This window comes from Mus musculus, chromosome 1 (genome assembly GCF_000001635.26).
Source record: "Mus musculus strain C57BL/6J chromosome 1, GRCm38.p6 C57BL/6J".
NCBI lineage: Eukaryota > Metazoa > Chordata > Mammalia > Rodentia > Muridae > Mus > Mus musculus.
Window position 1 is genome coordinate 82,771,632 of NC_000067.6, and position 11,151 is coordinate 82,782,782.

Consider the following 11,151-nt stretch of genomic DNA (forward strand, 5'->3'; position numbering starts at 1 on the left):
TGAGACCAACCCTTTTCCAAGTCCTCTCTGTGCCGTCACTGGTCCCAGCAGAGATGATGCAAAGTAATACTTTTTGAGGGCCTGACAGCCAGAGTCCTCACAACTAACATCTCCAGGATCTATGTGCACTTGGCCCACATGTGCAGTAGCTTGGGTTTGATCCCAGCCCGGCAAAGAATAAATAGGCAAGGTTTCTTGGCTTTGTTTTTTAAAGAGAGATAGTGAATATCCTCCTCAAAAGTTAATAGAAAGAGGGCTCTTCCAGAATTTCACCATGACACATGGCTGCTGTTGTCCTATCTGCCATGTGACATCTACCTGAACAAATGATGCATATAGACAGCCCTTGGTCCTGTGGCTCTGGGTTGTAAGTGACAGTCATCCCCTATGGTGCAGTGCCTTTCTATGGGATCATAAGTGGGAGAGTGGGAATAATAAGAAAACAAAACAGTGTTAGAAGATCTTTGCAGTACACCCAAGAGTGAAGAACAAGGAAAGCTTAGTCCCCGCCCCTGCAGAAACCTACACTATAGCCACAGGATTTGTGTCAGCGGATAACTTCTATGCCCAGTACTAAGCCCTACCTTAGAGACATCTGTCACCAAGGCAATAGCAGGTGTGTCCACGTGTTATGATTTTTTTTGGGGGGTGGGGGTGGGGGGTGGGGTCGAGACAGGGTTTCTCTGTATAGCCCTGGCTGTCCAGGAACTCACTTTGTAGAACAGGCTGGCCTCGAACTCAGAAATCCACCTACCTCTGCCTCCCGAGTGCTGGGATTAAAGGTGTGCGCCACCACGCCTGTGTTATGATTCTTAATAATCTGAGATTAGGTGGTAGCTGAGTTGTTCGGCTTGCCAGTTCTTCTTTGTGAAAACAACCACGGCCATTTCTGCTTGTGGCAGCTGGCAAGAGGAAGGGCTGGCTCTCCCACTCCTATACAGTCAGGGTTAGCTCGCCTGCACCCATGCTACCAGAGCCTGATCTCCAGCACTGCCCAGCTAGGGGTGGGGCCAGCTCTTCTGCTCTCACACCCTCAGGGCTGAGGGCCAGCTCTCCCATATTACCAGGGTCAGCTCTCCCAAGTGGTGCAGCCAGTGAGGGACAGGGTCTGCTCCCTAACTCATGCCCTGAGGGCCAGCTCTCTCAAGTTGCCCAGATAAGGAGTGGGCCTGCTCTCTGGAGCGCCTGAGTACCAAAGCTGGTGAGGTTCAAGACAACTCTTAGCCCTTGGACATCGAGATGGCTCCAGGAGGAAGACCTGACCGGGGACATCTGCATAGCCTCTGGTGATAACATTGATACAGACCCCTGTTACTACCACGGTGGTAACCAGACCTGGCCAGGACCTAACCATGGCCTCAGGTGGCCGCACGGGCTACTCACATCAGGCTGTCACCACCCTCTCTTGTCTCCAGTTCTACCTCTCTTCAGAGCACACACACCGTTCCCTTCTCTTCCTCTCCCATCTCTACTTATCACAGGGGCACCTCTGTGTCTGCTGTCCATCCACCTCAGGTCGTGGCTTTCCAAGCTCGTCCACGCTTGCTCTCCTCAAAGCTCCCTGCACAGACACTCAGAGCACAGCCCAAGAGACCACTCACACTGGCTCGGCTACAGAGCCAAGCCCGCTGCGTGACAGAAATATTTAAAGGTGAGGAGAGACAGGGGGCGCTGTCAAGTCCTTCCTAAAGCAAGAGTAGTATCTGGCTGTTTGCAGTAAGCAGTGGCCAGAGCACATCCATCCATCCATCCATCCACCTGCCTGCTGCCTGCTGACATTTTCTCTGTGGTTCTGGGGTGCTGCAGTGTTTATGTAGAAACCAGAGCTGCTGCATACCAGCACTGAACAATGTCTTGAATATGAAACAAGCTTAGGTTTTTCTTAGGTTTGCTCACATTGAATTCTAAATATGGCACTACAAAGCAGGTCATTGATTCTTTTCTTAGCAGGAAATGGACACTAAACGTGTGAATATTTTTGCCTTTATAACATTTTGGGAAAAATGTATATTTTTAAAGAGTGAATAAATATTATGGATACACTTAAGCAATTTTTATTTTATTTAAAGACTGGATGTTCAGAGGATGGGGAGACAGCTCGGTGGGTAAAGTGCTTGCCATATAAGCCTAAAGACCTGAATTGGGATCCCTAATACCCACACAAGAAATTCCACACAGTAATCTCAGCACCGGGGAGGCAGAAACCAGGGGCTAACCGTGCAAGGAAGCCAAACCTAAACCAGTGAACAGTATGAGGGACCCCATCTCTCTCATGGAGAGGAAGACATTCTGATGTCAGCTTCTGGCCTCCACACATGCCCACGTAGGCAGGTGTGCCCGTACACATATGTGCACACACATACACCATGTATATGTGTACTCAAAAAAATTAGGAGCTCACCAATAGTAATTTGAACCTTTGATTTTTAACTTTGTACATAATAGTGGGGACTTCTTCTATGTGTTTTTTTTTCCTTCTCTCTTTGTAAAATGGGGTCGACCTCATTCCACTACCTGTACCATTCCCACACTCTTGAGTTCAGGCTACCCTCTGCTCTCAGCCAGGAATAGAAGTACACACAGCCATGCCAAGCCTAAAGAAGGTAACTTTGAAGCATGTGACCAACACTTTCCCTTGTCCTCTTGAAAATAGATGCAAACTTTATACAGTTTAAATATTAACTTGGTTTCATCAATTATGGCAAGTATTGTTTTGTTGGGGCATGTAGGCTAAAGGACACTTTGCTTAGAGCAGACACAGCGAAAGGTTTTGCTATAGCAAACTATGTTGTGAAAGGATGCATAATGTTTAGAAGGAATATAAATATGACCCCGCAGACAGTGGGAGCTCAAGCGTTGGTTTGCTTTGCTCTGCCTTGCTAGCCTTCACTGATAACACACATGCATTGGTTCATTTTAGATTGCATTGCTGAGCTTTGGTTGTGGTGACTTCATAGAGAGAAACTCGCCAGAGAACTTCTCCTGAGGTCCCTGCAGCTTCTGCCACTTCCAAGGATTCCAGCCGATTTTGGGAGCCTAATGGTTTCTTCTGGATTGAACTGCAGTTGCTGATTCATGTGTGGTGTCCGCCAAGTGGACTGGATTGCAGGGGCTGCTGGTTCGTGTGTGGTGTCTGCCGAGTTGACTGGACTAAAGCTTCTGATTCATGTTTGGTGTTTGCTAGTGGACTGGACTGAGAACAAAGAAGATTGGAATTGACCCAAAGAACTAGTTCTAGCAGGTCCATTGTCCCAGCATCCTAATAACCTTTCTTTTCCACCTCCTCTGGTGGGTGGTGCACTAGAGGGAAGGTTGAACTCTTTTTTTTTTTTTTTTTTTTTTTTTTTTTTTTGCTTTTTCGAGATAGGGTTTCTCTGTGTAGCCCTGGCTGTCCTGGAACTCACTATGTAAACCAGGCTGACCTTGAACTCAGAAATTCACTTGCCTTTGCCTCCCAAGTGCTGGGGTTAAAGGCATGAGCCACCACTGCCGGGCTGGGAGGTTGAACTCTTATTAAAGTAAGTTATGGAAAATATACGTCAACAGGGTATTGAGCTACCACACTTAAAAGTGCCTCTTCTATGAAGGCAACCCCAAGATGCTACCCTTCTGCGGAGGAATGGAAGGTGTGGTCTGGGTAGATCCAGATCAAACCTCACCATCATAGAATTTGCCCCTGCCTTAGAAACGGAGTCCTGGAAATGGTTCTTCCCTGAAACATCCAAGGCAAGAACAGACTAAGAGGATGGAGAATGAGTTCTTTAAAATGCAATGTGTAGACTCTTTTTGCTCTTGTTTCTAGGATGCTATAGATAGAATACCATTTGGGGAGGTGTTATTGAATGTGACATCGAGAGGGATGACATGTTGCTTTTTAAATATATAGTGTGTGGTGCACACAAGGGGAGACACACACACACCACACACACATTCAGCTTACGTGAATCCTTTTGACTTCGTATGTCTTTCTCACTAATGGTTCCTTGAGGGGCTAGGAGTGTGTATCTCAGTGGTTAGAGCACTTGCCTAGCATGCAGCAGGCCTGGGATTCAATCCACAGTAACACACAGGATCGTGGAACAGGTACTCATGGGACCGGTGCCCGAGGACAAGGGTTAAAAGAGCACACAGCTCCCCAGAACCTGTCCCATGATACTGTGTGACGTTCTAGATTTCCTTTTCTGTAGACATTGCTTATAGAAAACAAACATGACTCATTTTAATTTATGAGATTTCAGTCTATATTCAGTGCAAACCTTGCATTTCATCATATCTTGTCTTTCAGGCTCAACATTAAACATTTCCTTAAGGAAAAAAAAAAACACTTTTCTCTCTCATGATATATATCATATATACCATATATGATAATGGAAGCCCCCAAACACACATACACACATACACTGGGAAACAAAAATATAACTGTATTAGAATCAAAGGAAAAGCCAAATGAAGATCAGTCATTTGGCCTCTTATGGTACAGCAGGATGAAAACTTTGAGGCAGCGAAGGAGTGTGTCCGAGTAGTGATTCATATATGTATGTGGGGTGTGTGTGTGTGTGTGTGTGTGTGTGTGTGTGTGTATTCACATTTATTGTATTAGAAAAATTTATGTAGAGGGCTGGAGAGGTGGCTCAGCAGGTAAGAGCACTGACTGCTCTTCTGAAGGTCCTGAGTTCAAGTCCCAGCAACCACATGGTGGCTCACAACCATCCATAATGAGATCTGATGCCCTCTTCTGGAGTCTCTGAAGACAGCTACGGTGTACTTACATATAATAAATAAATCTTGAGGCTGGAGCGAGAAGAAAAATAGAAGTTATAATAATAATAATAATTTTTCTAAAAGGGAAAAAATGTCTATAAGCCACACAGTGGCTGGAACACCCATACCCTGAGCAGGCCTGATCATACCATAGCCCTTTAGACATTATATGCAAACATATGTGCATTACACTGGAGAAAGAACTTAATGTACAACTTGACCTGGACACTGGATAGTCCTCCCTCTGTCTTCATAGCCAATGCACAACCCCTTAGATGCTGTCCATACAACTCTGTGGAAGAGACTCAATAGTAAACCAACAGAAGATACTTAGGTCCAAAGGAATCCTTTAGGACAGAGAACTGAAACAAGCTCAACCAAAAACCATTCTCCCAACAGCTGGAACTGGTACACCTCCATCCCAGAGCCGCAGAAAACCCACTCACAGCTCTACAGTAAATAGGCTCTCTTTCAGGGTAAGGGACCCCCTCCCCCCAAAAAAAATGTCCTGCTAGGCCTAGTAACAGTCCTTTGGAGACACTTGATGCTGCCTCTTGGGAAATGGAACATGTTGTCCATGCTAGTGTGTCAAAGTATGGCTGATGCCTGGAGGGAGGTTTACTGCACTCCTCAGGTCTGGATAGATGGTCTGGAAGACCCTTGAGAAGCTGTATGTTGGCTAGCTGACCCCCTGTGATCCAGGAACTCCTGGGCAATGGGCTCTCTAATAAGCCTCCCAGTGACACTATCAGTCTAACAAAGATGGAAAGCAGGGTCAACATGACCCCCAGCACATAGAAGTTCAGCATGGACTTCATGGCGATGGTGCCCAGCTCCTTTGCAGGGACATAGAGCTGCTTTCTGCTGCTAGATCCTCAGGAGGAAGAGTCGGGAGAAGGCTGCTCACAGGAGTAAGGAATAAGGTTGGCTGAGTAGCAACGTGGAAGCTCCACGCAGGCACTGGAGAGTACCGATTCTACGAGCCACTTTTTACCTAACTACAGTGAACAATAATGAGTAAAATAACAGCCAGTTGACTTGACCATCGCTCAAGAGATGGCTTTCCATGCGACTTCTAATCTGCTGACGTGGAAGGTTTGCCCTGTGAATGAGGGAACATGTCCAAAACTTCCCACAATAGTGCTCAGGACTAACTGGGAACATTTCTACGTCATCAAAGAACAAAGCAAGGCTCCTAGGTTGGTTTACTTCACCCAGTGAACGTTTATCGAGCATCTACTGTGTCGTAGGCACTTGATATCAGTGAGCAAATTCTGTACCTGAAGCTTCTGCATCTCATTGCCTGTGGACGCTGCTCACAGAAAACAAACACTGCTCATTTTAATTGGTGAGATTTCAGTCCACTGAAAACATGGCTGTCTCTGAAGATTCTCTACCCACCGGAGAAAACAGGAAATACTGTTATCTTGAATGCTGAAGAGAGACACTTCAGTGCAAAGCAGTATCAGGAAAACAGAAGGCTTTGGGTAGTTTTTCAACTTCGAATGAAAATCTCATCTTTAATATGTACTCATATGTAGCTTTTGAAAAATGAGACAAAGGCATAGAATATACAAGTGATTAGTTGTAGAAAGACAAATTACAGAACAAGATGGCATTTGCAAGGGGGAGCTTCTGAAGGAGGTATAATCTGCACACCCCGTGCCAAGGTCCTGCAAGCCAGGCTTCCGATTGCAGAGAACACCCAAAACCATGGAACCATTACAAATAGTCTGAGCATCCCATTTTGTCCCAGAAGATTTGCCTGCAAGTCCACCCTTCACCTAATTCCAATGCCCTCTGAAGCCATAGACCTTCTAGGAAGGTGTCTGTCTGTTCCTTAGTCCTTTGTGCCTGTATCCAACGAGCACAGTTGTAGTACAAGGACAACCTTTTTCCATTTCTTCTGCAATGGCCACCTTTGTCCTCTGAGCTGTCTCTGCCTTAAGAAGGTTTTCTTCCATTTTAACCTGGATTTCTAAAGTCTTTACAGAGAGAGAAGAAATGTTTACCACATTCCCTGGATAGAAGTGTGTGTGTGTGTGTGTGTGTGTGTGTGTGTGTGTGTGTGTGTGTGTGTGTGTGTGTGTTACATAAAGTCAGAATTAAATCAGAGTTGGAAACGATTGGTTTTGTCCATCCCCTGGCTGTTCTTGTAAGAAATCTATTGATAGTGGGATGCTAAGAATGGAAAGTTGTCTTTGCCTGTCAACTGTGAGTCAAGACCTTAGGCGAGCTGACAAAGCCCCCCAGCATGGAGCCTGCTGTCAAACACTGGCTACATACTCTGCCACAGATCTGAGTCATTCTGCCTTCTAAAAATGGACAAACCATAGTTGCCATCATAACCCATGTTTTATCAACTATAAAAGAAAATCCTTATGTTCTTGTCTAATGTTTAAAGATAGGATTTTAGTCAGATGTTGCTAAATGATATGCTGTGAAACTTTAAATCCTGTCTAAATTGGAATCACTTCTGTTTTTTTAACAATTTGGTCATTTGTTTACCTGCGCCCATTTTCCTTGGGACTGATGACACCCAGGATTCAATTTTGAAACTGGGGATCTTATTGCTGGTGTGTAGTGGCTCACACCTGCAGTTCTATCCCTGAGGAAGCTAAGGCAGGAAGATTGCTTGAGGATAACTCAAGGCCATCCTGGGCTACATAGTGATTCAAGATCACCCAGGGCTACCAAAGAAAAGGAGGGAGGGAGATAGAGGAAGGGATGAGAGAAGGAAGGGATAAAAATGATGATACTGAGTCTGAGTTTCAGCACTTTGCTTCAGGCCTCCCAAGTGACTGAAAACTGAGACTCTCAGCCAGGTCTAGGTGGCCCCAGGGGACTGGCTTTGTCTATTTCCCCCATGAAGTCAGGGGAAAGACTCTTCTATCTACCCTGTTGCTCCAAACCACCTCTCCTTTATATGTCTCCTTCTTGTCTCTCCATCTTGGCCTCTGACTGTGTTCAGCTGAGGACCTGAAGTAGCACTCCAGGTTTGCTTTATGGACTTCCACTTAGAGGGCAGACCTCTAAGGTTCCCCTGAACCCACCTCCAGATATGAGACCTGTTTCAAAAGACCAGTCTTTTCCCTCTAGGCTCACAGCCAATGGGTAACAGGCCTTAGAGCTAATGCCTCATATCCATCCTCATGATAACACTGACTGTCCTGACATAGAGACTTGGGTCTGGCGAGCTTAGAGCCTGAGTTAGTGGAGCAGTAAACCATGGGTATCTCCCGAGCCACTCCGCTTTCTTGATCACGTCCTATATCACACATACATCACATGTTCACTAAGTGAGCTTTTAAATATAATGATGACAGATCATGTATAGCCTTGTCACTGGAAGCTCAAGTTTAATGGGCTTATGACGTGTTATACAGAGTATTTATAGAGTGTACTTTGTACTTCCTTGCACTGAAGATTGGCTATTACACCCTTTGAGAATATTAGACTATCTGAAAACACAGAGGGTAACTGACAAATAGCATTAGAAGCAAGGTAAAATTTCATACTGACATAAGGTGAAATTACCCATAAACAGCTATATCTGATTTTAGGGACACGTAACATTGTGTGTGTGTGTGTGTGTGTTTCTGCATGCTGTCTGTATGCTTTTTGAGAGAAGACAGTGTTTTGCTATGCACCCCGGTCTGTCTTGGCTCCTAGTGACCCTGCCTCAGATTACCAAGTGTTGTGACTACAGTCATGTGCCACAATGCCTGGCTAGTGACTGGTTTTGAAAGAGAGGACCAGATGCAGAGACTTTGATGAAAACCAAGTTAATGACTAGGACAAGATGATGGCTGTTCACTTTAGCAAGGGCTCAGAAAGGCAGTTCACTTTAGCAAGGGCTCAGAAAAGCAGGAAGGTTTAAAAAAAACACGAAAAACATCTAGCTATCTAGCATCACTGAGGGACATCAGAACAAGAAGTGGAGGTCAGAGCTGATGCAAAGGCCATGGAAAGGCACTAATCTGGCTTTCTTATAGCACCTTAGACCACCAGCCCAGGGATAGCACCACCCACAGTGGGCTAATTAAGAAAGTGCCCTACAGGCTTGCCTATTACCCATCTTGTGAAGATCTTTTCTTTTCTTTCCTCTTCTTTTCTCTTCCTTCCTTCCTTTCTTTTCTTTTCTTTTCTTTTTTTTTTTTTTTTTTTTTTTTTTTTTTCTGAGACAAGGTTTCTCTGTGTAGCCCTGGCTGTCCTGGAACTCACTCTGTAGACCAGACTGGCCTCAAACTCAGAAATCCGCCTGCCTCTGCCTCCCGAGTGCTGGGATTAAAGGTGTGCGCCACCACGCCCAGCATGAAGACATTTTCTTAACTAAGGTTCTTAATTAGATCATCATTCTCAGATGACTTTAGCTTGTGTCAAGTTGATATAATGCTATTTCTTTGACTGTTACAAGGAGACTGTCTCAACAGCCCCTGACCCTGCAAAGAAAAAACAAAAACAAAACTCGTCTGGTGTTTCTAGTTCAACATCTACTTTCCTTCCCAGATGCCTTAACGTGTCCTACCCTGCCTTTCCCTGGAAAGTATACCTGGGTCTCATATACTACATCTTTACTAGGACCAGCAGCCACAGTTCTTCTTATTCTTTATTTCTGCCTTCATTCACTAAATACAATCGTAGTAATAGGAAATTTCTCACAGCTGTGGCTACTGGACCCTGTACCCCAAGCCATGGTCTCTACATGCAGTCATGGTCTCTGCACCCACAGCTACATTGAAATCAGTTTTTCTCTGTATGTCTTCAAAAGGTCTTCGTTGCAATAGCAGCTCCCCAGGAATGTTGCCCATATGTATGATGGTATTAAGAAACACATAGAATTCTATTTTAGGTGACTGGAAATATGGAGATATGAACACTTGATATTCTTGCAAGAGGACTGGAGTTTTGTTCCAAGCCACATAGGACTGCTCACTACTATTTGCATCTCCAACTCCATGGGATCTAACACCGTCTTCCTGAGCACCTGAATTTGTGCATGCACACGTGTGCACACACACACACACACACACACACACACACACACACACACACAGAGGGGAGGAGATAATTCCTGAAAAAGAAAGCCCTACTGGTTTATATACCTGTAATCTCAGCACTTGAGAGGTAGAAGATTCACAGCAAATTCAAGATTAGCCTGGGCTACATGAGACCCTATCTCAGAAAAACTAAACAGTAACAATGAAAGCCCTAGCATTATCCAGGACGCAGATGGACACGGGAGTCTCTATGCTAACTGTAACAAGGGGGACACATAAAGACAGCAATAGAAGAGTGGAGATAGAGAGCTGTAAGTCAGAAGACACAACGGTATAGAGTGAAACGTTTAATGATCTCCCATTGCACGAAGACTTCAGCTAACAGTGCACTGTGTTTCGGACGTTAACTAAATGGGAGTAGACGATCCTTCCACAGAGAGAAAATGGGTGACTGTACTAGGTGACAGGTGTGTTCTCGTGCTCCATTACGGCAATCACTTTACTATATATGTATGCATCTTCTAGCATGTTTTATACCTTAAACATGAAAGATACATTTTAAGTTACTATTCCTCCCTATTTTAAAGTCAGCATTTCTGTCCTTGAACTCATGGTGAGTTATATTGTTAGAGGGAAGGAGAAGGAGTGAGGAAGAGGAAGAAAGGAAAGGCAAAGAAAAAGAAAATAGAGAGGAAGGGGGTGTATATATCTAGTAGACACAGTAGGTGGCTGGCTGCCGGGCATGAGAGATTCATGGCCTGGCTCTTTCCCAAATGTTTATGGCTTGATGGTTACATGGCTGATGGACTCCAAACCTTTTTTTTTTCCTGCGACAGGAGCTCATGTGACCCAGGCTAGGATTCCAGGCATGTGTCATCAGGCTTGACTTCTTCTTCTTAACTAAACAAAGATTGACTGTTGTTGATCAGGAATAATTCCCAAAACCTGTAAAACGCAGGCATCTCTAACCCAGGGAGCCCTGTGACCGCTGGGGTCCTTATTTCCCTGCTCCTGTGGTGTGTGCTTGGGGGTGCGTTCCTACTTGGGTGTGGCTGAGAATACGTCGATGAGATTATAAATACCCTTTATAAGGAACATTGAACGGACTTCCAACTGGTGATCAATTCTGGGGAATTTCCAAGATGGTATTTATAGCTTTTGCTAATGCCCTGGGCTCCAGTCCATTCTGAAGTATTCCAGGAGGGACTCCCCCCCACCCTCCCAATTTCCATCAGCCACTGCAACCTCCCCTACTCTTTTCCTTGGAATCCTGTCTTACTCTGCACTTCCTTCCTCTCCAGATCTACAGTGATGAGGTAACTCTCTTGCAGGTGGGGCAGTCAGCTACAGTTCTCGATCTAATCAACTCCTACAAACCCTTCATTTCCCA

General features: G+C 45.0%; 1 pseudogene; it reads right to left on the reverse strand.

Annotated features, from left to right (window-relative positions):
* On the reverse strand, positions 4,580-5,724 carry Gm19257 (predicted gene, 19257; annotated as a pseudogene).